The sequence below is a fragment of the Sturnira hondurensis genome, unplaced genomic scaffold, assembly GCF_014824575.4.
Source record: "Sturnira hondurensis isolate 20B ecotype Veracruz unplaced genomic scaffold, ASM1482457v3 Scaffold0009664, whole genome shotgun sequence".
NCBI classification, from domain to species: Eukaryota; Metazoa; Chordata; class Mammalia; order Chiroptera; family Phyllostomidae; genus Sturnira; species Sturnira hondurensis.
In genome coordinates this window covers 12,674-37,283 of record NW_028082295.1, presented here as the reverse complement: position 1 = coordinate 37,283, position 24,610 = coordinate 12,674, and the positions used below count along the sequence as shown (strand labels likewise).

At 44.6% G+C, this 24,610-nt stretch overlaps 1 long non-coding RNA gene across 1 annotated transcript; it reads left to right on the top strand.

The window, feature by feature from the left end:
• The first annotated feature begins 3,360 nt into the window (after positions 1 to 3,360).
• On the top strand, positions 3,361 to 11,228 carry LOC118994631 (uncharacterized). Its single transcript, XR_005068108.1, has 3 exons — positions 3,361 to 3,371; positions 4,339 to 4,354; positions 11,196 to 11,228. It is a non-coding gene; the product is annotated as an uncharacterized LOC118994631 (long non-coding RNA).
• The last annotated feature ends 13,382 nt before the right edge of the window (positions 11,229 to 24,610 follow it).

The following is a 24,610-nucleotide window of genomic DNA, read 5'->3' as shown; positions in this document are numbered from 1 at the left end:
TAGAGCTTCTGTTGAAGTGTTTTTCTGCAGTGTAATGTTCCTGGAAAGTGTAACAACAAAATATTCACCAAATCACTTGTGTCCCCATATATCCATGCTTGCTTAGGACTACATTATCTGTGAAACAGAGAAACTTTTAAACGATAGTATCCGCCAATGTATTTTCTGTAGTATAAAATTGTAGCCCTAGAAATTTAAGTTTGCTGTACTACATAAATGGGCCTCTACAGGTTTGTGAGTGTAACCTGAATGTAAAACTAAAAGTACTCCAGGGGGCCTCCAAGGGCTCTGCATCTGATTACAGCGTATGCTGAGCCCTCAGTCCTGCAAATCACAAGGGGGAACAATATTTTGCATGAAGCCAGTTTTTCTAAATGCCATCTACACTGCTCATAATCATATCATTGTTCTCATTTGAGTAGAAGATGAAATGAGAGGTGTCTCAGATAGTGCCATCTTTTTCCAGCACTTGGTTGAAGAATCTTTTTAAAATATCAGTTTTGTGGAATATGTGAAAAAGAATTGGCAACTGAATTTCTTTCATTGTTAGTTGATTGGAAAATGGTAGCATAGGATTATGTGATATTTGAAAGACAAGAAGCTTTTAGGGTAGAGTTTTCTCATGTGTCTTTTTTTTTTTCAACAGAAAAGCATATCCCTGTTATGACATTATGACATGCCAGTACACTCTACGATGTGCTTTGGGCAAAACAGTATTTTTACAGTCGAAATGAATGAGAAACAAATGGTAAACTTTCTGTCATCCAGTTCATTTTCCTTATAAAAAGTAGAAGAAAATTGTTTGAATGCTTTGAAAACATGCTGTGAAAACACTGTTTCAAAACAACTGGCTCTGAGCAAACAACTTTGGCAGTGTTCATCAGTCCAGGACTATAGACTCATTTCAGAAAAGCTGAAGGGAATGATGTTTCTGATCATACAGCGTGCATTCATCACTTCTGGTCGAGTATTCCTGTAATGTCACTTTCTGAGTAAGTTGGAGCATAAAAGAGCAGATAAAATCACGTTTCCTCTCTGAAATACATCAGAGAATACAAAAAAATATGTCACTTTAAAAGTAGAATGGGTTTAACGTAAATTTTTCTCCAAAGCATTTCTTATTGTAGAAAATAAGGAGGGAGCTAAGACATGCATGTACTGTGCAGTACCAAACTTGAGCATATCAGTCTGTGAATGTCGAAGTGAAAAGGAGACAAATGGTCACCTTTTTTGAGGGAATGAATTGTTCTCTGTTGAAAACATTATGAATTGTTGGAAACCTTCAAAATCACTTGGGAATTAGCAAGTTCTTTACAAAGTCTGATTAAGGCAAACTCTGTCTGAATTATTTTCCTGTAAGGCAAGGAACTCCTTTCAGTATTACAAAAACACAATGCTGTTTCTTTAACAAATACTTTCCTAGCACTTTTGTTCAAGTGTTTCTCTGCTGTGTCACATTCCTGGCAATTATTACACCCAAAGATCCACTAAATGGCTTGTGTCCCAACACATTAATTCTCGCACAGGATTATGCTATTTGTGAAAGATAGGGAACTTTGAACCCATAGTATCCTCCAATGTGCTTTCTCTAGGACAAAATTTTAGTGTTAGAAATGTAAGTTTGCTGTACTACATGAATTGGCTTCCACAGGTTTGTGAGTGTTAACTGAATGTGAAATTTAATGTACACTTTGGGGGCTCTGTAGGCATTGCATCTGGTTACACAGTATGCTGAGCTTTCAGTCCCACAAATCACAAGGAGGAACAATATTTCATCCGAAGCGGGTTCTCATCAAATGGCATCCTCAGTGTTCATCATCATATTAGTGCCTTCATTTGAGTAGAAGATGAAATGAGAGGCGTCTCAGATAGTGCCATCTCTTTTCAGCACTTGGTTGGAGAATCTTTCTAAAATATAAGCTTTGTGGAGTGTGTGCGAAACTATGGGCTACTGAATTTCTTGTTTGTTAGTCGACTGGGGAATGCTAGGATAGGACTCTGTGATATTTGAATGACAAGAAGCTTTTAGGGTAGAGTTTTCTCATGTGTTTTATTTCCAAGAGAAAAGCATATCCCAATTAAGAAATGCAAGTACAGTTTACGATGTGCTTTGGACAAAACAGCATTGTGACAGTCAAAATGAATGTGAAACGAATGGTTGACTTTCTGTCATCCAGTACATTTTCCTTATAAAAAAATAGAAGGAAATTGTTTGAATGCTTCAAAAGCATGCTGGGAAAACACTGTTTCAAAACAACTAGCACCGAGCAAACAACTTTGGCGGTGTTTTTCAGTCCAGGACCTATAGATTCATTTCAGAAAAGCTGAAGGGAATGATGTTTCTGATCATACAGAGTGCATTTATCACTTCTGCTGAAGTATTGCTGTAATGTCACTTACTCGGTAAGTTGGAGCATAAAAGAGCAGGTAAAATCCTGTTTTCTCTCTGAAATGTGTCAACAGATGCATAACATGATGTCACCTTTAAAGCAGAATGCCTTCCATGTACAGTTTCCTTCAAGGCATTCTTTTTTGTAGAAAATAATGAAGAAGCTAAGACATGAATGTACTGTACAGTACATGACTTGGACAATTCGGTTTGTGAGTGCCAAAATGAAGAGATCACGAATGGTCACCTTCCTTTAAGTGAATGAATTTCTCTTAGTTGGAAACATTACGAATTGTTGGAAACCTTTGAAATCACTTGGGAATGAGCAAGTTTCTTACAAAGCCTGTGTTATTCAAACTCTGTCTGAATTGTTTCCATGTAAGGCAAAATACCCATTTCAGTAGTACAGAAACATAACACTGTTCCCGTAACAAATGCTTTCCTAGTGCTTCTTTTGAAGTGTTTTTCTGCAGTGTCACTTTCCTAGTATTATACCAAAAGATCCACAAAATCACTAGTGTCCCAACATATTAATGCTTGCATAGGACTAAGCTATTTGTGAAATATAGGTTAGTGTTAGAGCTAGGGTTAGTGTTAGGGTCAGTGTTAGGGCCATGGCTGGGGCTGAGGCTTGGGTTAGGTTTAGGGCTATGGTTAGGGTTAATTTTATTATTAAGGTTTGGACTAGGTTAGATGTAGGGCTAGAATTATGGTTAGAATTAGGTTTCTTCTTAGGGTTAGGGTTATGGGTAGGGCTAGGTGTAGGGCTAGGTTTAAATTTAGGAATAGGGTTTTGTTTAGGGTTAGGGCCAGGTTTAGGGTTAGGGCTCGGGTTAGGTTTAGGGTTATGGTCAGGGTTAGGGCTAGTTCTAGGGCTATGGCTAGAGCAGGGTCTACATCTAGGGCTAGTTTTAGCGTTAGTTTTAGGGTTAGGATTTAGTCTAGGGCTGGCACAAGAGTTTGGGTTAGGCTTATAGTTGGGGTTAGTGTTAGGGTTAGAGTAATGGGTAGGGCTAGGTCTAGGTTTGGGGTTAGGGGCCGGTTTAGGTTTAAGGTTAGGTTTTGGTTTAGTTTTAGTGTCAGGGTAAAAGTAAGGGCTAGGTTTAATGTTAGGTGAAGGTCTAGATTCTGGGTTACAGTTAGGGTGTGGTTAAGGTTAGGATGAGGCTTAAGTTTGGGGTAAGGTTTAGGGTTAGGGTTAGAATTCAGGGTAGAGTTAGGGTTAGAGTTAGCCTTAGGGTTAGGATTAGCATTGCAGCTAGGACTAGGTTTAGGGTTAGGGTGAGGTTTAGGGTTAGATTAAGGATTAGTTTTAGGGTTAAACTTTGAGGTAGGGTTAGGATTATGGTGAGGCTTAGGGCTAGGGTTAGGGTTAGGGTAGGGCTAGATTTAGGGTTAAGAATAGGGTTAGGGCTAGGGCTGGGGCTGGGGCTACTGCTAGGGTTAGGGCTAGGGCTAGGGTTAGGGATAGAGTTTGGGTTAGTGTTAGGGTTTTGCTTAGGGTTATGGTTATGGTCAGGGTAAAAGTTAGGGCTAGGGTTAGGGTTAGAGGTATGTTTAGATTAGCATTACATTTAGGATTATGGTTAGGGTGATGACGAGGCTTAGGTTTAGGGTAAAGATTAGGGTTAGGGTTAGAATTCTGGATATGATTAGGGTAAGGGTGTGGCTTAGGGCTAGGGTTAGGGCTAGAGCCTGGGCTAGGGTTAGGGTAGGGATAGAGTTTGGGTTAGTGTTAGGGTTTTGTTTAGGGTTAGGGTTAGGGTCAGGTTATAAGTAGGGCTAGGTTTAGAGTTAGGCGTAGTTCTAGATTAGCATTACATCTAGGGTTATGGTTAGGGTTAGGGCAAGGCTTAGGGTTAGGGTAAGGATTAGGGTTAGGGTTAGAATTTGGGGTAGAATTAGGGTAAGGGTGCAGGTTGGGGCTAGGGCTATGGTTAGGGCTAGAGTTAGGGTTTGGCTTAGGTTAGGATTATGGTTATAGTTATGGTTAGGATAAGGGTTTGGGCTAGGGCTAAAACTAGGGTTAGGGTTAGGTTTAGGATCGGGGTTAGGGTTACTTCTAGGGTAGGGTTAAGGTTAGGGCTAGGACAAGGGCTAGGGCTATAGCTAGGGCTAAGGTTAGGATTAACAGTAGGGTTAGTGTTAGGTTTAGGGTTAGGTTTTGGGCTAGGGCTAAGTCTAGGGTTAGGGTTTGGGTTAGTGTTAGGGTTAGGTCTAGGGTAAGGTCTAGGGCTAGGGTTATTTTTAGTATTGGGTTAGGGTTATGGATATGGTTAGAGTTAGGGTTAGGGCTATGGTTTGTTTTGGTATGAGGGTTACAGCTAGGTCTAGATTCATTGTTTCAGTGATGGTTAGGGTTGCAGTGAGGCTTAGAGTTTGGGATAGATTTAGTTTTAAGGTTAGAATTTGGGGTAGGGTTAGGGCTAGGGCTAGGCTTGGGGCTTGGGTTAAAATTAGGTTTAGGGTCAGGGTCAGGACTGAGGCTAGCGTTAGTGTTAGGTATGGGGGTGGGACTTTTCTCGCAAGTCCTCCTTGTGTGCCTTGGATGAGAGTAAATATGACTGAGGCATATTGTGATCTGCTTAGAGAGGAGAAGTGGCCATTTTCCTAGGGGAAAAGGCCATGAGCAGTGGCCAGTGTCTCAGTGGAGAAAGGCCAGTTGTGGTCATTTTCTCTGAGGAGAAAAAGGCCCCAAGCCACCTCATCCATGTTTTTTTATTGGGTTCTAATACACAGGAATATATGTCAGCAAGGATCAAACAGTAGGCAACATTTCAAAGAAATCTGAGGGCTTAGTATGAGTCAGAGTCTGTCAGGAACAGAGTTTTAGGGTGTCCTGCTCGAACCGTTAACATATGAATGAAAACACTCTTAGCAGAGCAGACTTCACAGGTTTATCAGGAAGTCTCTGTGATGCCAGATTTTTCCCCAGGACACGCTCTAGCAAGGCAAGGACCTGCGCCTCTCCACAACAGGTGTTCAGGCTTAAAAGGATTAGAGCCAGAAAGCTCTTTGCCCAGAGAACATGGAGACTCAGGCTATGTCAAAGCCGGTAAAGTGAGAGTCCATTGCTCCCTCTTTGTTGCAGCGCCCACCCGAGTACTTTGATGAAGGCCTCCCAAGTGATGGAGTCTGGCTTAGGTTGTCCCCCACTGTGAGGGGTCTTACCCATCACTGACTTCCGACCAAGCTTTGGGGGCAGGAGAGGAAACTGAGGCAATGTTTGCTACCAGACACAAGCTTTGTCTTCTGTGGCTTGCATTTCAAAGGTCATTCCTTACCCTTAGCTACAAGGGGTAGAGATACAATTCCTAAAGCCAGGCAGAGTGGTCTACAACAGTTAGGGATAGGGCTAGGGCCAGACCAAGGGCTAGGGTTATGATACGAATTAGGGTTATGTTTAGGGTTAGGGCTATGTCTAGTGTTAGGTTTAGGGCAAGGTTTAGAGTTAGGGTTATGATTAGGGCTTGGGTTTGGAATATCGCTCAGGCTAGGGCTGGACTTGGCTAAAGTTAGGGCTAGGGTTAGAGCTAGGGCTAAGGCCAGGGCTAGAGTTAGGGCTAGCACTAGGGTTATCTTTAGAATTATTGTTAGATTTAGGGCTAGGGCTAGGGCTATGGTTATCATTAGGGATAGTGCTAGGGCTTAGCTAGGGTTAGGGTTAGGGTTAAGGTTAGGGTTAGGCCTAAGGTTAGGGTTAGAGTTAAGGTTTATTTAAGGGTTAGTGTTTGGGCTAAGACTAGGCCTAGGGCTACTGTTAGGGTTAGTCTTAGGATTAGTGTAAGTGATAGGGTTATGGGTAGGGCTAGGGCTAGGTCTAGAAATAAGGTTAATAGGGTTAAGGTTAGGGTTAGGGTCAGGGTTACAATTAGGGCTAGGGTTAAGTTTTGGGTGAGGGTCAGGGTTAGAGCTAGAGCTAGGGCTCTGGCTAGAGCTAGGGCTAGGGTTAGGGTTAAAGGTAGGATTAGGGTTAGTGTTAAGGTTAGAATCACAGTTAGGGCTAGGGTTAGGGTTAGAATTTGGGATAGGGTTAGGGTTAGAGTGATGCTTAGGGCTAAGGGTAGGGTTAGGGCTAGGGCTAGTGTTAGGGTGAGGGTGAGGGTTACGGCTAGGGCTAGGGCTAGGGCTAGGGCTAGAGCTAGGGTTAAGGCCAGGGTTAGGGCTAGGGTTAGGGTTAGAGATAGGCTTAGAGTCATTTTGAAGGCTAGGGTTAGGTTTAGGGTCATGGTCGGGGCCAGGACTAGGGCTAGATTTAGGGTTAGGGCTAGGGTTAGAGATAGGATTAGGGTTAGTGTAAAGGTTAGAATCACAATTAGGGCTAGGGCTAGTGTTAGGGCCATAATTAGGATTAGGGTTATGATTAGTTTTACAGTTAGGGCAGGGCCAGCATCAGGGTTTGGGTTTGGATTAGGATACGGGTTAGGATTAGGGTTAGGGTTAGGGTTCGGGTTAGGATTAGGGATAGGGTTAGGGTAAGGTTTTGGTTTAGAGGTAGGTTCAGGGTAAGGTTTAAGGCTAGGGTTAGGGCTATGTCTAGATTCAAAGTTACGGTTAAAGTTAGGATTAGAGTTAGGGTTTGGGTTATGGTTAGGGCTAGGGCTAGTGTTAGGGCAAGATTTAGGATTAGAGTTAGGTTTAGGGTCAGGGTTAGGGTCAGGTTTAAATTTGGGGTTAGTGCTAGGGCCAGGGTATAGCTAGTGTTATGTTTAGAATTAGGGTTAGAGTTAGCACTAGGGTTAGTGTTAGGACAAGATTTAGGGTTAGGGTTAGGGCTGGGGATATCATTTGGGCTAGGACTTGGGCTTGGCTAGGGTTAGGTTTAGGGTTAGGGCTACAGTTAGGGTTAGGGTTGTCGCTGGGGTTTAGGCTACAGTTAAGTTTTGGATTAGATTTAGAGCTAGGTCTAGATTCATTTTCACAGTTAGAATTAGGGTTAGATTTAGGGGTAGGATTAGAATTTGGGGTAGTGTTATGGTTAGGGTTAGGGTTGTGGTTAGTTTTAGGGCTAGAGCTAGAATTAGGGTTGGGGTTAGAATTAGGATTAGGTCTAGGGTTATGGTTAGGGCTAGTGTTAGAACTAGGGCTCAGCTAGGGTTAGGTTTAGGGCTATGACTAGGGCTAGCATTAGGTTTAGGGCTAGTGTTAGGGATAGAGTTAGGGCTACGGTTAGGGTTAGGTTTTGAGTCAGGGTCAGGGCTATGGCTAGGGTTATGGGGAAGATTAAGGCTAGGGCTAGGGATACAGCTAAGGCTTGGCTAGGGTTAGAGTTAGGGCTAGGGCTAGGTTTTGGATTAGGGCTGGGGTTAGTGTTAGGGTTAGGATTAGGGTTAGAGTTAGGGTCAGGGTTAGGGCTATGGATCAAGTTAGGGTTAGGGTTAATGCTAGGGTTAGGGTTAGGGTTAGGGTCAGTGTTAGAGTTAGGCCTAGAGTTAGGGGTAGGGCTAGGGGTTAGGTGTAAGGTTAGTGTTTTAGTTAAGTTTTTGGGTAGTGTTAGGGTTAGGGCTAGGTCTAGATTAAGGGTTAATGTTAGGTTTAAGGTTAGGGTGAGGCTTAGGCTTATGGTTAGGTTTGAGATTAGAGTTAGAATTGGGGGTACAGTTAGGGTGAGGGTGAGGCTTAGGGCTAGGGCTAGGGCTAGAGTTAGGGTTAGGGCTAGGGTTAATATTAGGTTTAGGTTGAGGGTTAGGTTTTGGGCTAGGGCTAGGGCTAGGGCTAGTGCTAGGGCTAGGGCTAAGGCTGGGTTTAGGTTTAGAGTTAGAATTAGGGTTAGGGTTAGAATTATGGTTAGGGTTAGGGCTATGGCTGGGGGTAGGCTTAGGTTTAGGTTTTTGGCTGGGTCTAGGACTAGGGCTAGGTTTAGGGTTAGTGTTTGGGTTAGTGTTATGGGTAGGGCTATGTCTAGACTTAGGGTAAGAAATAGGGTTAAGATTAGGGTTTGGGCTAGGTCTAGATTCACGGGTTCGCTTAGGGTTAGGGTTAGGTTGAGGCTTAGCATTAGGGTTAGGGTAAAGATTAGGTTTAGGGTTAGAATTTGTGTAGGGTGCAGGTTAGGGTGTGGCTTAGGCCTAGGTTTAAGGTTTGGGCTAGAAGTAGGGTTAGAGTTATGGTGACGGTTAAGTTTAGGGTCAGGGTTATGGCTAGGGCTAGGGTTATGGTTATGGTTAGAATTAGTGCTAGTGTTAGGGTTAGAGTTTGTTTTAGGTTTAGGCTCCAGGGTAAGGTTAGGGCTAGGGTTAGGTTTAGGATTAGGGTAAGGGTTAGGACTAGGACTAAGGCTAGGGCTAGGGGTAGGGGTAGGGGTAGGATTAGGTTTAGGGTTAGGGTTTAGGGTACAGCTAGGGCTAAGATTATAGTTAGAAACAGGGTTAGGGTTAGGGTAAGGGTTTGGTTTAAGGTTAGGCTCAGGGTTAGAGTTAGGTTTAGGGTTAGGGCTAGGGCAATGGCTAGAGCTAGGTCTAAGGCTAGGGCTAGGGATAGGGGTAGGGTTAGGATTAGGTTTAGGTTTAGGGTTAGTTCCAGGGTTAGGGCTAGGGGCTTGGGCAATGGCAGGAACTAAGGCTAAGGCTAGGGTTAGGGTTAGGGTTACAGCTACGGTAGGGTTAGGGGTAGATTGGGTTAGGGTTAGGGTAAGGTTTAGGGTCAGGGTCAGGGCCAGGACTATGGTTAGGGTTACGGTTGGCATTAGGGTTATTGATGTGGTCAGTGTTAGAAGTAGGGTTATGGTTAGTGTTAAAATTGGGTTTAGGGCTAGTACTAGGGGTAGGGTTAAAGCTAGGTTTAGGGTGAGGGCTATGGCTAGGGTTATATTTATAATTAGAGTTAGGGTTAGGGCTAGGGTAAGGGTTATCATAAGGGCTAGGACTACAGCTTAGCTTGGGTTAGAGTTAGGGTTAAACCTAGGGCTAGGGCTAGCCTTAGGGTTAGGGCTAGTGTTGTGGTTAGGGTTCATTCTAGGGGTATGGTTAGGTTTAGGGATAGGGATAGAGTTAGGACTAGAGTTAGGGTTAGAATTTGGGTTAGGGCTATGGCTACGGTTATCATTAGGTCTAGTTCTAGGGCTTGGCTAGGTTAAGGGTTAGGTTTAGGGCTGAGGCTAGGCCAAGGGTTATGATTAGAATTAGGATTAGGGCTAAGGCTAGGGCTAGGGTTATGGTTAGATTTAGGGTTAGGGTTAGAATTGGGGTTAGGATAAGGGCTAGGGTTAGGGTTAGAGTTATGGCTATGGTTAGGGTTAGAGTTAAGACTAGGGCTTGGGTTAGGGTTAGAATTAGGGTTAGGGCTAGGGCTAGGTTTAGAGTTAGGTCTAGGTTTAGGTTTTGAGTAAGGGTTATGTTTAGGGCTAGGCTTAGGGTTATATTAGGGCTAGTGCTTGGCTAGGGTTAGTGTTAGGGTTAGGGCTAGGGCTAGGGATTTGGCTAGGGTTATGGTTAAAATTAAGGTTAGGGTTAGGGCTAGGGCTAGGACTAGGTTTAGGGTTAGTGTTATGGCTGGGGCTAGGACTACAGTTAGGGTTAGGGTTAATGTTAGAGCTAGGTCTAGATTTATTGTTAGAGCTAGATTTAGGGTTAGGGTGATACTTACAGTTAGGGTTAGATTTCGGTTTAAGTTTAGCATTTGAGTAGGGTTAGGATTAGGGTTAGGGCTAGATTTAGTTCTAGGGCTAGGGCTAAGGCTATGGCCAGGTTTAGGGTTATCCTTAGGGTTAAGATTAGGGTTACAGTTTGGTTTATGGTAATGGTTAAGGTTAGGTTTAGGGTTAGGGTTAGGGTTAGGGTTATGGTTATGGTTAGGGCTAGGATTAGAGTTAGGGTAAGGGTTTGAATTAGGGATTGGGCTAGGGTTAGTGTTTGGTTGAAGGTTAGGGGTAGGGTTAGGGTTAGAGCTAGAATTAAGGTTAGTGTTAGGGTAAGATTTAAGGTCAGTGTAAGGGCCAGATCGAGGGTTAGGGTTGCGGTTAGGGTCAGGGTTATGGATGTGGTTAGGTATAGAAGTAGGGTTACAGCTAATGTTAGAGTTAGGGTTAGAATTTTGTTAGGGCTAGTGTTATGGTTAGGGTTAGGGAAAGGCTAGAGTTAGGGCTAGGATTAGGGTTAGGGTTATCATTAGGACTAGGACTAGAGCTTGGCTTGATATAGGCTTAGTGCTAGGGCAGGGCTAACATTAGGGTGAGGGCTAGGGCTAGGGTTAGGGTTAGTGTTAAAACTAGGTTTAGTGTTAAAGTTAGGTTTAGGGTCAGTGTCATGGTTAGGGTTAAGCTTAAGTTTAGGGCTAGGGCTAGGATTATCTTTAAGGATAGTTCTAGGGCTTGGCAAGGGTTAGCATCAGGATTAGGGCTAGGGGTACGTCTAGAGTTAGGGTTACTGCTACGGTTAGGGTTAAGGGTAAGGCAAGGTTTAGGGCTAGGGCTAGGTTTAGTGTTAGATTTAGGGTTAGGGTTGGGGTTATAATTAGAGCTAGGGCTAGGGCTAGGACTTGGCTTACGGTTAGAATTAGGACTAGCATCAGGGTTAGGGCTAAGTTAGGGTTAGGATTTGAACTAGGGCTAGGGTTAAATTTATGGTCATTGTTACAAATAGGGTTAGGGTTGTGGTAAGTTTAGGGTCAAGCTCAGGGCTAGGGCTAGGGTTAGGACTAGGGCTAGTGCTAGATTCAGGGTTATGGTTAATGTTATAGTTAGCATTAGGGCGAGGCTTAGGATTACTGTTAGGATTAGGGTTAGGGTCAAGGTCAGGGTTTGGGGTAGGGTTAGGGCTAGGGCTAGGGCTAGATTCAGGGTTATGGTTAATGTTAGGGTTAGTGTTAGAGTGAGGCTTAGGGTTACTGTTAGGATTAGGGCTTTGGCTAGAGTTAGGGTTAGGGTTAAGGCTACAGTTAGGATTAGGGTTAGGGTCAGGGTTAGGGTTAGAGTTTGGGATAGGATTAGGGCTAGGGTTAGATCTAGGGTTTTGGCTGGGGATAGGGCTATGGTTAGGGATAGGTCTAGGGTTAGGATTAGGTTTTGGTTTAGGGGTAAATTCAGTTTAAGGGTTAGGGCTAGGATTAGGGTTAAGGCTACCTCTAAATTAATTGCTAGAGTTAGGGTTAGGTTTAGATTTTGGGATAAGGTTAAAATTTGGGGTAAGGCTAGGGTGAGGTTTAGGTTTATGGTTGTGGTAGGATTTTGGCTAAGGCTATGATTAGGATTAGAGTTAGGGTTAGATTTAGGGTTAGGGCTCAGGTTAGTGTTATAACTAGGGCTTGGCTAGGGTTAGGGTTAGGACTAGGGCTAGGGTTAGGGCTAGATTTAGAATTAGGGTTAGGTTTAGATTCAGGGTCATGGCTAGGGTTAGGGTTAAGGTTAGGGTTAGGACTATGGCTAGGGTTAGTGTTAGAGCTAGGTTTAGGATTAGGGTTAGGGTTAGGGATAGGGCTAGGGTTCATATTTGGATTAGGTCTAGGGAATAGGGTTTGGGTCAGAGTTATGGCTAGGGCTAGGCATCCCATAAGGTTAGGGCTAGGGTTAGGGTTTGGGTTAGTTTTAGAGTTAGGGTTTAGCCTAGGGTTAGGGGTACAGCTAGGGATAGGCTTAGGGTTAGGTGGAAGTTTCATGTTTTGGTTAGGTTTATGGGTAGGGCTGGGGCTATGTCTAGGGTTAGGGTTAGGCTTCGGGTTTGGTTTGGGGTTAGGGTCAGGGTAGGGGTTAGGGCTAGGTCTAGATTCAGCGTTACAGTTACTTTTAGGGTTAGGGTAAGGTGATGTTGTAGACTGCTCTACCTGGTTTTAGGGATTGCATCTCAATTCTTTCTGGCTAAGGGCAAGGGACGACCGTTGGAGTGCCAGCTGTGGGAGACAAAGCTTTGTCTCTGATAGCAAATGTTGCCTCAGTACCCTCTCCCTTCCCCCAAAGCTTGGTCGGAAGTCAATGATGAGTAAGACCCCTCACAGTGAGGGGCAACCTAAGCCAGACTAAATCACTTGGGAGGCCTTCATGGAAGGACTCGGGGGGGGGGGGTGCAACAAAGAACAATGGACTCTTGCCCCCCTGGCTTTGTCAAAGCCTGAGTTCCCATGTTCTCTGGGAGAAGCACTTCCTGGCTCTAATCCCCTCAAGCCTGAATACCTGTTGGGGAGAGGTGCAGCTCCTTGCCTTGCTAGAATGTGTCCTGGGGAAAACTCTGGCATCACAAAGACTTATTGATAAACCTGTGAAATCTACTCTGCTAAGAGTCCTTTCATTTGTATGATAAGGGTCTGAGAAGAAATGAGCATGTCTCCCTAAGTTTCTACAACTCTCTTCCTGACAGACTCTGACTCAGACTAAGCCCTCAGATTTCTTTGAAATGTTATCTACTGTTTGGTCCTTGCCACCCTGTATTCTTGTGTATTAGAAACCAATAAAAGGCCCTGGAGATGGGGGCTCAAGGCCTTTTTCTCCTCAGAGAAACTGGCTGCTGCTGGCCTTTGTCTCCCCTGAGAAACTGGTCACAGCTCACTTCTCCTCCCCAAGCAGATCCGTTATGTCTCGGTCATTATTCACTTTGGTCTGTGGAAACTGGGAGGACTCTCAAGAGAAGTCACCCCCACAAGGTGAGGCTTAGGGTTAGTTTTAGGTTTAGTGTTAGGGTTAGAATGTGGGGTGAGGTAACGATTAGGTTGGGACCTAGGTTTTGGGTTATGATTAGAGTTAGGGTTACAGTTTGGTCTAGGGCTACAATTAGAGTGAGTTTTAGGGTTAGGGATAGTATTAGCATTAGAGTTAGGGTTTCAGTTATGGGTAAGTTCAGGGTGAGGTTCAGGGTCAGGATAAGTGTTAAGGTTAGGTTTAGGTTTAGGGTAGGGTTAGAGTTAGAGTTAGGGTCAGAGTCAGAATTAGAGCTACAGCTAGGGTTAGAATTAGGTCTAGGTTTAGGTTTAGATTGGGCTTATGATTATGTTTAGGTTTAGGGTTAGGACTTGGTCTGTTGGGGCCTAAAGACGGCGGATGCAATCTTTTCAAGAAGATAGCACCAGGAGGGCTTGGCTGAGGCAGCCGAGCCAGGTAGCCCCCACCCCTGTGGGCATCCCTTGATCACGAGTACTACCTACCAATCAAGATGCTGATCACGCGCCCACCCACCAACCATCGCCAAGAGCATGCAGTGAGCATGCACAGGACAACCTATCAGGACCACCTCCCCTTTTCCCCTGCCCCCTATATAACAGCCCCGCCTAAAATAAAATTTGCAACTTGATCAGAATCCTTTGTCTTGCTGCCTTTCTTCGCTCCTCTTGTTCCCATCCCTATTCATCCGTTTCAGGTAGACTCGGGACCCCAGTTGACTGTTCCGCGGGATGGAACATTGGTCTATATTCAGGGTTATGGTTAAGGTTAGGGTTAAGGTTAGGGTGAGGCTTATGGCTAGGGTTAGGGTTAGAACTAGGGCTAGGGTTAGGTTCAAGGTGAGGTTTTGGCTTAGGGCAAGGGCTATGGCTAGAGATAGGTGTAAGGCTAGAGCTAAGGTTAGGGTTAGGGTTAGGGTTAGGGTAGTTTTAGGGCTACGGTTAGGTTTAGGGTTAGGTTTGGGGTCAGGGTCAGGGCTAGGACTAGTGTTAGGAGTAAGGTTAGTGCTAAGGAAAGGGCTATGATTAGGCTTATACTTAGAATTAGGGTTAGGGTTCGGGTCAAGTCTCGGACTAGGGTTAGGGTTAGGACAAAGTTTGAGGTTAGGGTTCGGGTTTGGGTTCGGGCTAGGGCTTTGATTAGGGATATCGTTCAGGCCAGGGCTAGGGCTCGGGTAGGGTTGGGGTAAAGTCTGGGTTTAGGGCTAGGGTTAGTGTTAGGTACAGGGCAAGGGTTAGGTTTAGGTTTAGGTTTTGCTTTAGATTTTGGGTCAGCATTAGGGTTAGGGTTAGAATTTGGTTCAGGGTTAGGGTCATGGCAAGGGCTAGGGCTAGGGTTAGTTTTAGGGTTATGGCTGGGGCTAGGGCTCTGATTAGCGATAGGATTAGTGTTAGAGCTAGGTTAGATTCATTGTTACAGTTAGGGTTAGGGTTAGGGTGAGGATTAGGTTAGGGTTAGATTTAGGTTTAGGGTTAGAATATGGGGTAGGGTTAGGGTTAAGGTTAGGGTTAGGGCTAGGAATAGAGTTATGGTTAGTTCTAGGGTTAGGATTTTTGGTAAAGCTAGGGCTAGGGGTAGGTTTTGTTAGGGCTAGGGCTACATCCTGGGTTATGGTTAGAATTAGGGTTAGGGTTAGTGCTAGAGGAAGGTTTAGGGCTGATTTGGGGTTATGGTTAGGGCTAGGGCTAAGGTTAGTTTTACGGTTAGAATTAGGACTAGGGTTGTGGTTAATGTTAGTTTTAGGGTCATGATGAGAGCTAGGGCTAGGTTTATAGTTCAAATTAGCATTAGGGTTGGGGTAAGGGCTAGGTTTATCATTACGGATAGGTCTAAGTATTGGCCAGGGTTAGGGTTAGGATTAGGGTTAGGGCTAGGTCGAGTGTTAGGATCACCGCTAGAGTTAGGGTTAAGGGTAGGGCGAGGTTTAGGGTTAAGGCTAGGTTTAGTGTTATTTTTAGGGCTAGGGTTAGGGTTACAATTAGAGCTAGGGCTAGGGCTTGGCTTGAGTTAGGGTTAGAATTAGGGCTAGGGCTAGCGTTAGTGTTAGGGCTAGGTTAGGTTAGGGTTAGAGTTTGAACTAGGGCTAGGGTTAGGTTTATGGTTATTGTTACAAATAGGGTTAGGTCAAGATTTAGGGGTAGAATTAGGATTGGTTTTAGGATAAGGTTTAGGGTCAGGGTCAGGCCAGGGATTGGGTAAGGATTAGGGATTTGGTTAGGGTTAGGGCTAGGGTTAGGGTTAAGGTTTGAGCTAGTGCTAGGCTAAGGTTTGGGGTTATTTTTAGGACTAGCGTTAGGGTTAGGGCTAGGGCTAGGGTTATTTTTAGGGCTAGGGCAAGGATAAGGGTTAGGGTCAGGTTTAAGCCTAGGGATAAGGCTGGGGCTAGGGCTTGGGCTAGGGTTAGGGTTATGGTTAGTGTTAGGGTTAAGGTTAGGGGTATGGTTCGGGTTAGGATTAGAGCTAGGGCAGGGCTAGTGGTAGCCTCATGGTTAAAATTAGGGTTAGGCATAGGGCCAGGGCTAGGGTTAGGGTGAAAGCTAGGGCTAGGGCTAGTGTTGGGGTTAGAGCTAGGGTGAGGGTTAGGGACAGAGCTAGGGTTAGGTTTAGGGTTACAGTTAAGACTAAGTTTAGAGTTACAAATTGGGTTAAGTTTAAGGTCAGGGTCAGGGCTAGGGCTAAGATTAGGGTCTGGGGTAAGGCTAGGGCTAGGGCTACAGTTATCTTTAGAATTAGTGTTAGGTTTAGGGCTAGGGCCAGGATTTAGCTAAGGTTACGGTTAGTGCTAGTGCTAGGGCTTGTGTTAAGGTTAGGGCTAAGGTTAGGGCTAGGGTTAAGGTTAGGGTTCATTTTAGGGTTTGTGCTAAGGCTAGGGCTAAGGTTACGGTTAGGGTTGAGTTTAGGGTTAGTTTAAGGGATAGGGTTATGTGTAGGGCTAGGGCTAGGGTTAGGAATAGGGTTAAGGTTAGGTTTGGGGTTAGGGTCAGGGTTAGGGCTAGAGCTGGGGCTATGGCTAGAGCTAGGGCTAAGGCTAGGGCTAAGGTTAGGTTTAGGTTTAGGGGTAGTATTAGGGTCAGTGTTAAGGTTAGAATCATAGTTAGGGCTAGGGCTAGGCTTAGGTCTAGAATTAGGATTAGGGTTATTATTAGCTTTGTGGTTAGGGCAAGGCCAGCACCAGGGTTAGGATGAGGGTTAGGGTTAGGATTAGGTTTAGGTTTTGGTTTAGGGGTAGGTTCAGGGTAAGGTTTAGGGCCAGAGTTATGGTTAGGGTTAGGGATAGGACTAGATTCAGGGTTACAGTTACTTTTAGGGTTAGGATAATTGTGAGCCTTAGGGTTAGTGTTAGGATTAGTGTTAGGGTTAGAATGTGGGGTAGGGTAAGGGTTCGGGTGAGACCTAGTTTTCGGGTTATGGTTAATGTTAGGGCTGCAGTTTGGTCTAAGGCTACAATTGAAATAAGTTTTGGGGTTAGGGATAGTATTAGCATAAAGATTAGGGTTTGAGTTAGGGGTAGGTTCATGGTGAGGTTCAGGGTCAGGATAAGTGTTAGGGTTAGGTTTAGTTTTAGGGTAGGGTTAGAGTTAGAGTTAGGGTGAGGGCTACGGCTAGAATTAGGGTTAGGGTTAAAGCTAGGGTAGGGTTAGGGATAGGGTCAGGGTTAGCGCTAGGTTTAGATTCAAGTTTACCATTAGTGTTAGGGTTAAGGTTAGGGTGAGACTTAGGCTTAGGGTTAGGGTTACAATTTGGGATAGGGTTAGGGCGAGACTTAGGGCTAGGTTTAGGGTTAGGATTAGGGTTAGGGGTACAATTGGGGTTAGGATGAGGGTGAGGTTTAGGCTTACAGTTAAGATTTGAGCTAGAAGTAGCATTAGGGTTAGGGTTAGGTCTAGGGCTATGGCTAGAGGTAAGTTTAAGTCTAGGGCTAGAGGTAAGGTTGGGGTTAGGGTTAGGGTTATGCTTATTCTTATGGTATGGTTATGGTTATGGTTATGGTTATGGTTATGGTTATGGTTAGGGCTAGGGCTAGGGTTAGGCCTAGGGTAAGGGCTAGGTTTAGGTTTAGGGTCAGGGTTAGGGCTATGGCTAGGACTAGGGATAGAATTAGGTCTAGGTTTAATTGTAGGTTAGGGTTATGTTTAGGATAAGGGTTAGGTCTAGGTTTAGATTCAGGGTTACCTTTAATGTTAGGGTTAAGGATAGGGTGAGGCTTAGGGTTACGATTAGGGTTAGGGTTACAATTTGGGGTAGGGTTAGGGTGAGGGTGAGGCTTAGGGCTAGAGTTAGGGTTAGGGATAGGGTTAGGGTTAGGGTTAGGATTAGGATTAAGTTGAGGGTTAGAGTTAGAACTACGGTTAGGGCTAGCATTAGGGTTAGGGCTAGAATTTGGGTTAGGATTATGGTTAGGTTTCTGATTAGTGTCCGGGCCACCACCAGGATTAGGGTTAAGGTTAGGTTTAGGGTTATGGTTAGGGTTAGGGATAGGGTTATGGTTAAGGTTTGGTTTAGGGTTAGTTTCAGGGTAACGGTTAGGGCTAGGTCTAGATTCAGGATTAAGGTCAATGTTAGGGTTAGTTTTAGGGTGAGGCTTAGGGTTAGGTTTAGGATTAGGGCTATGGCTAGAGTTAGGGTTAGGGTTAAGGCTATGGTTAAGATTAGGGTTATGGTCAGGTTTAGGGTGGGGGTAAGGAGTGAGGCTAGACTACGGTTAGGTTTAGGGTTTTAGCTGGGGCTAGAGCTATGGTTAGGGTTAGGTTTTGGTTTAGGGGTAGGTTCAGTTGAAGGGTAAGGGCTAAGGTTAGGGTTAGGGCTATGTCTAAATTCATTGTTGAAATTAGGGTTAGGGTTAGATTTTGGGCTAGGGTTAGAATTTGGGGTAGGGTTAGGGTTAGGGTTTGGGTTAGGTCTATTGTTGTGGTATGGTTTGGGCTAAGGTCAAGATTAGGATTAGGGTTAGGGTTAGAATTAGGGTTAGGGCTCGGGTTGCAATTAGGGTTAGTGTTAGAACTAGGACTTGGTTAGGGTTAGGGTTAGGGATAGGTATAGCATTAGGGTTAGGGCTAGGGTTAATGGTAGAGCTAAGGCTAGGTTGAGGTTAAGGTTAGAGTTAGGAATAAGTTTAGGGTTAGGGTTAGGGTCAGGGCTAGGGCTAAGGTTAGGGTTAGGGCTATGGCTAAAGTTAGGGTTAGGTTTAGGAATAGAGTCGGGGTTAGGGCTATGGCTAGGGTTAGGTTTAGGATTAGGTCTAGGAATAGGTTTTGGGTCTGAGTTAGGCATAGGGCTAGGGATCCTGTAGGGTTAGGGCTAGTGTTAGGTTTAGGGTTAGTTTTAGAGTTAAGGTTCAGCCTAGGGTTTGGGGTAGGGCTTACAGTTAGTTAGGTTTATGGGTAGGGCTGGGGCGATGTCTAGGGTTAGGATTAGGGTTAAGTTGAGTGTTAGGGTTAGGTTCAGGGTAAGGGTTAGGGCTAGGTCTTGATTCAGGGTTACAGTTATTGTTAGGGTAAGGTGAGCTTAGTGTTAGTTTTAAGTTTAGTGTTAGGATTAGAGTGTGGGGTAGGGCAATGGTTAGGGTGAGACCTAGGCTTTTGGTTATGGTTAGGGTTAGGGCTACAGTTTGGTCTATGGCTACAACTGGAATGAGTTTTAGGGTTAGGAATAGTATTAGCACTAGGGTTACTGTTTGAGTTACGGGTAGGTTCAGGATGAGGTTCAGGGTCAGGCTAAGTGTTAGGGCTGGGTTTGGTTTATAGTAGGGTTAGAGTTAGGATTAGATTTAGGGCTACAGCTGGAGTTAGGGTTAGGTTTAATGCTAGGGTAGGGTTAGGATTGGGTCAGGGTTAGTGCTAGGGCTACAGTTAGGATAAGAATTAGGTCTATGGTTAGGTTTAAGTTAGGGTTAGAGATAGGTCTAGGTCTAGATTCAGGGTTATAGTTAATGTTAGGGTTAGGGTTAGGGTGAGCTGTAGGCTTAGGGTTAGGATTAGGGTTAAGTTGAGTGTTAGGGTTAGGGCTAGGGCTAGGGCTAGAGCAAGGGCTAGAGCAAGAGCTAGGGCTAAGGCTACACCTATGGTTAGGGTTAGGGTTATAGTTAGGGGAAGGGATATGTTTAGGGTTAGAGCTAGGGCTAGTATTAGGGCTGGGTTTAGGGTTTGGGTTAGGGCTATGGCTAGGTTAAGGTTTAGGTTTTTTGCTGGGACAAGGGCTAGGGCTAGGTTTAGGGTTGAGGTTAGTGTTTGGGTTAGGGTTATGAGTAAGGCTATGTGTAGGCTTAGGGTAAGGAATAGGGTTAGTGTTAGGGTTAGGGCTAAGCCTAGAATCAGGGTTTTGGTTATGGTTAGGGTTAGCGTGAGGCTTGCCTTTAGGATTAGGATAAGGACTAGGGTTAGTGTTTGAATTTGTATAGGGTGAGGGTTAGGGTTAGGGTGAGTCTTAGGCAAAGGGTTAAGGTTTGGGCTAGAAGTAGGGTTAGAGTTACAGTTAGGGTTATGTTTAGGTCTAGGACTATAGCTAGAGGTAGGTCTAAGGCTAGGACTAGTGTTAAGGTTAGGGTTAGGGTTATGCTAACCCTATGCTAACCCTACAGTTATGGCTATGGTTATGGTTAGGGCTAGGGCTAGGGCTAGGCTGGGCATAGGATAATGGTGTAGGTTAGGTTTTGTGTCAGGGTCAAGGCTAGGGCTAGGTTTAGTGTTAGCGTTAGGTCTAGGGTAAGGACTAGGGCTAGGGTTAGGGCTATGGTTAGGGTTAGGATTAAGGTTAGAGCTAGATATAGATTGTTACAGTTAGGGTTATAGTTAGGGTGAGGCTTAGGGTTACTGTCAGATTTAGGGTTCCGGTTCGAATTTAGGGTAGGGTCAGGGTTAGGGTAAGGGTGGGATTAGGTTTAGGGTTAGGGTCAGAATTATGGTTAGGGCTAGGGCTAGGGCTAGGGTTAGGTTTTGACTTAGGGCTAGGAATAGGGTTAGGGTCAGAGTTAGTGCTAGGACCAGGGCTCTGTCAGGGTTAGGGCTAGTATTAGGGTTAGTGTTAGTTTTAATGTTAGGGTTTGGGTTAGGGTTAGGGGTATGGATAGGCTTGGGTTAGGTGTAAAGTTATTGTTTGTGTTAGGTTTATGGGTAGGGCTAGGTCTAGGGTTAGGGTTAATGATAGGATTAGGGTTAGAGTTAGGGTTTGGTTTAGGGTTAGGATCAGGGTAATGGTTAGGGCTAGGTCGAGATTCAAGGTTACAGTTAGTGTTAGGGTTCGTGAAATGGTGAGGCTTAGGGTTAGTTTTAGGATTAGTGTTAGGGTTAGAATGTTGGGTAGGGTAAAGGTTATGGTGAGACCTAGGTTTTATGTTATGGTTAGGGTTAGGGTACAGTTAGGTCTAGGGCTACAATTAGAGTGAGTTTTATGCATTAGGGTTAGGGTTTGAGTTTGTGGTAGGTTCAGGTTGAGGTTCGGGTTCAGAATATGTGTTAGGGTTAGATTTAGGATTGGGGTAGGGTTAGTGTTAGGGTTAAGATTAAGGCTAGGGTTAGGATTAGTGTTAGGGTTCAGGTTAGGGCTAGGATTAAGGCTAGGGTTACAGTTATGGTTAGGGGTAGAATATGGGTTAGGGTAAGGTTTAGGGTCAGGATAAGAATCAGGGCTAGGGTTAAGGTTACGGTTAGGGTTAGGGTTATAGATGTAGTTTCTGTTAGAAGTAGGGTTAGGGCTAGGGTTAGGGTTAGGGTTAGGGTTAGAATTACGGTTAGGGCTAGTATTAGGGTTAGTGTTAAAGCTAGGGCTAGGGCTAGGCCAATGGCTGGAACTAGGGCTAAGGCTAAGGCTAGGGCTAGGGTTAGGGTTAGGGTTTGGGTTATGGTGATAGCTATGCATAGGGTTAGGGGTAGATTGGGTTAGGGTTAGGGTAAGTCTTAGGGTCATGGTCAGGGCCAGGACTAGGGTTAGGATTATGGTTAGGGTTAGGTTTATGGATGTGGTTAGTGTTAGAAGTAGGTTTAGGGCCAGGGTTATGGTTAGGGTTACAATTGGGGTTAGGGCTAGTGTTAGAGTTAAGGTTAAAGCTAGGTTTAGGGCTATGGCTATGGCTTGGGTTATATTTAGAATTAGGGTTAGGGTTAGGGCTAGGTTTAGGGTTAGGTTAGGGCTAGAGTTAGGGTTATCATAAGAGCTAGGACTACAGCTTGGTTTGGGTTAGGATTAGGGTTAAATCTAGGGCTAGGGCTATTCTTAGGGTCAGGACTAGTGCTGTGGTTAGGGTTTGGTCTAGGGGTAGTGTTAGATTTAGGGATAGGGTTAGAGTTAGGACTAGGGTTAGGGTTAGAATTTGGGTTAGGGTTAGGGCTAGGGCTATGGTTATCATTAGGTCTCGTTCTAGGGCTTATCTAGGTTAAGGGTTAGGTTTAGGGCTAAGGCTCAGGCTAGGCCAAGAGTTATGGTTAGAATTAGGGCTAGGGCTAGGGCTAGGGTTAGGGTTAGTGTTAGGGTTAGAATCAGGGTTAGAACTGTGGGTAGGGTTAGGGTTACACCTAGGGCTAGAGCTAGGGTTATGGTTAGAATTAGGGTTAGGGCTAGGGCTAGGGTTAGAGTTAGGTCTAGGTTTAGGTTTTGAGTGAGGGTTAGGTATATGGCTAGGCTTAGGGCTAGCACTTGCCTCGGGTTAGTGTTAGGGCTAGGGCTAGAAATTTGGCTAGTGTTATGGTTAAAATAAGGGTTAGGGCTATGTCTAGGGCTAGGTTTAGGGTTAGTGTTATGGCTGGGGCTAGGTCTACAGTTAGAGTTAGGGTTAAGGTTAGAGCTAGGTCTAGATTCATTGTTAGAGTTAGGTTTAGGGTTAGGGTGATGCTTACGGTTAGGGTTAGATTTCAGGTTAAGATTAGCATTTTGGGTAGGGTTAGGTTTAGGTTTAGAGCTAGGTTTAGTTATAGGGCTAGAGCTAGGGTAAGGCTATGGCCAGGTTTAGGGTTATTGTTAGAATTAAGGTTAGGTTTAGGTTTAGGGTTCGGATCATGGTTATGGTAATGGTTAAGGTTAGGGTTAGGGTTAGGGTTAGGGCTAGGATTTGGCGTAGGGCTAGGCGAGGATTAGTGCTCTGGATAAGGCTAGGGCTAGGGCAAGTTTAAGGTTTAAGAATAGGGTTAGGCCTAGGTCTAGGGTTAGGGTTATTTTTAGTGTAAGGGTTAGGTTAGGGTTAGGATTAGGTTTAGGGTTAGTGATAGGGTAGAGTTATGGTTAGGTTTAGCCTTAGGGCTAGGGGTAGTGTTAGGGTTAGAGTTCGCATTAGTGTTAGGGTTAGAATCTGTGCTGAGTTTAAGGTTAGGGTTAGAGTTAGGTTTAGGGTTAGGGTTATTGTTAGGGGTTAGGACTAGGGTGAGAGTTAGGGCTAGGAATAAAAATAGGGCTAGGGCTAGGGTTAGGGTTAGGGTTAGTTTTAGAGTTAGTTTTATGGGTACGGGTAGGGGTAGGGTTAGGTCTGGGGTTTGGGTTAGGGTTAGGGTTTGGGTTAGGTCTAAGGCAAGGTTAGTGTTAGGTTTAGAATTAGGGTAAGGGTTAGGGTTAGTGTTAGGGTTAGGGTTAGGTTTAGGTTTAGTATTAGTGTTAGAGTAGTGTCTGGTTTTATGGTAGGGTAGGTTTTGGGTTAGAGCGAGGGCTAGGTTTAGGGTTAGTGTTATATTGGTGTTAGGGTAAGTGTTAGGGGTAGGGCTAGGGTTAGGATTAGGGCTAGGGTGAGAATTATGGTTAGGGATACAGCTAGGTCTAGGGCTAGGTTATTGGTTAGGTTTAGAGTTAGTGTTTGGGTGAGAGTTAGTTTTAGGGTTAGGGTTAAAGTTAGAGCTAAGGAAAGGTTTAGGGTTAGGTTTAGGGTTAGTGTTAGTGTTAGGGTTTGGTTTAAGGGTAGGGTTAAAATGAGAATTAGGGTTGGGGCTAGGTTTAGGGTTAGGGTTAGGTCTAAAGCAAGGTTAGTGTTAGGTTTAGGATTAGGATAAGGGTTAGTGTTAGGACTAAGGTTAGGTTCAGTGTTAGTGTTAAGGTTAGGGTTTGGTTTAAGGGTAGGATTAGGATGAGGGTTAGGGCTACAGCTAGGTTTAGGGTTAGATTTAGGTTAGGGTTATTGTTCGGATTAGGGTTAGGTTTAGGGTTAAAGTTATGCTTAGGTTTAGCAGTAGGGTTAGGTTAGCAGTAGGGTTGGGGCTAGGGCAAGAGCTAGAGCTAGGGTTAGGGTTTTTCTTAGTCTATGGTAGAGTTAGGGTTAGGTTTAGCGTTTGTGTTAGTATGGTGGTCAGAACTTGGGTTACAGCTTAGCTAGTTTTAGGGTTATGTTTAGGGTTAGGTGTCAGAGTTACAGTTAATAGTTAGGCCTAGGATTAGGGTTTAGGGTTAGATCTACGGTTAGGGTTAGGTTAGTGTTTCTGCTAGGGCTAGGGTTAGGGTTATGTTTAGGTTTAAGGTATGTGTTAGTGTTATGGTTAGGTTTAGGGTTAAGGTTAGGTTTAGGGTTAGTGTTATGGTTATGGTTAGGGTTAGGGCTAGGGCTAGGTTTTGGTATAGGGCTAGGGTTAGAGTTAGGATTAGGGTTAGGGTTAGGGCTAGGCGTTGGGTTAGAGATAGGGTTATAATTAGGATTAGGATATGGGTTAGGTTTAGGGTTAAAGTTAGGGCTACGTTTAGGGCTAGATTTCAGTTTATAATTAGGGTTAGGGCTATGGATATGTTTAGGGTAATGGTTAGGTCTAACCCTGACCTTTAAGGTTTGTGTTAGCTTTTAGGGTTAGGTCTAGGGTTAGGATTAGGGTTAGCTTTAGTATTAGGGTTAGGTTTAGCTCTAGGGTTAGGGTTAGCATTAGTTCTAGGGCTAGGGGTAGGGTTACAGTTTGGTTTCAGACTAGCATTAGAGTTATGTTTTTGGTAGGGTTAGAGTTTGTGTTAGGGCTAGAGCTAGGTTTAGGATTAGGGCTATGGTTAAATTTAGGGCAAAGGTTAAGGTTAGTTCTAGGGCGAGGGATAGTGCTAGAAATAGGGCTACGGGTAGGACTAGGTTTAGGGTTTGGGGAGAGTTTTGGCTAGGGTTAGGTTTAGGGTTAGGATTAAAGTTAGAGTTAGGTTAGGGCTAGTGTTAAGGCTAGGGCTAGTTTTAAGATTAGGGTTAAGGTTAGAATTAGGATTAGAGTTAGGGTTAGGGTAAAAAAAGGGTTAGGTTTAGGACTAGGATTCCGTTTAAGTTTAGTGTTAGGGCTAGGGCTAGAATTAGGGGTAGGGCTATGGAGAGATTTAGCTCTGGGGATATGGCTAGGGCTAGGTTTAGGGTTAGGGTTACATTTAGGGCTATGCCTAGGGTTAGCATTTGGATTAGGGTCAGGGTTGATGTTAGGGCAAGGGTTAGGGTTAGGTTTAGGGTTAATGTTAGGGTTAGGGTTAGGGTTTGGTTTAGAGGTAGGGTTAGGATGGTGGTTAGGGGGAGGGCTAGGTTTAAGGTTAGGGTTAGGTCTAAGTCTATGGTTAGGACTAGTTTTAGAATTAGGGTTAGAGTTAGGTCTAGGTTTAGGTTTAGAGTCGGGGCTAGGACTAGGATTAGGGTTAAGGTTAGGATAAGGGTTAAGGTTAGTGCTAGGTCTAAGGTTAGGCTTAGGGTTAGGTTAAGTGTTAGGGTTCAGGTTCGGGTT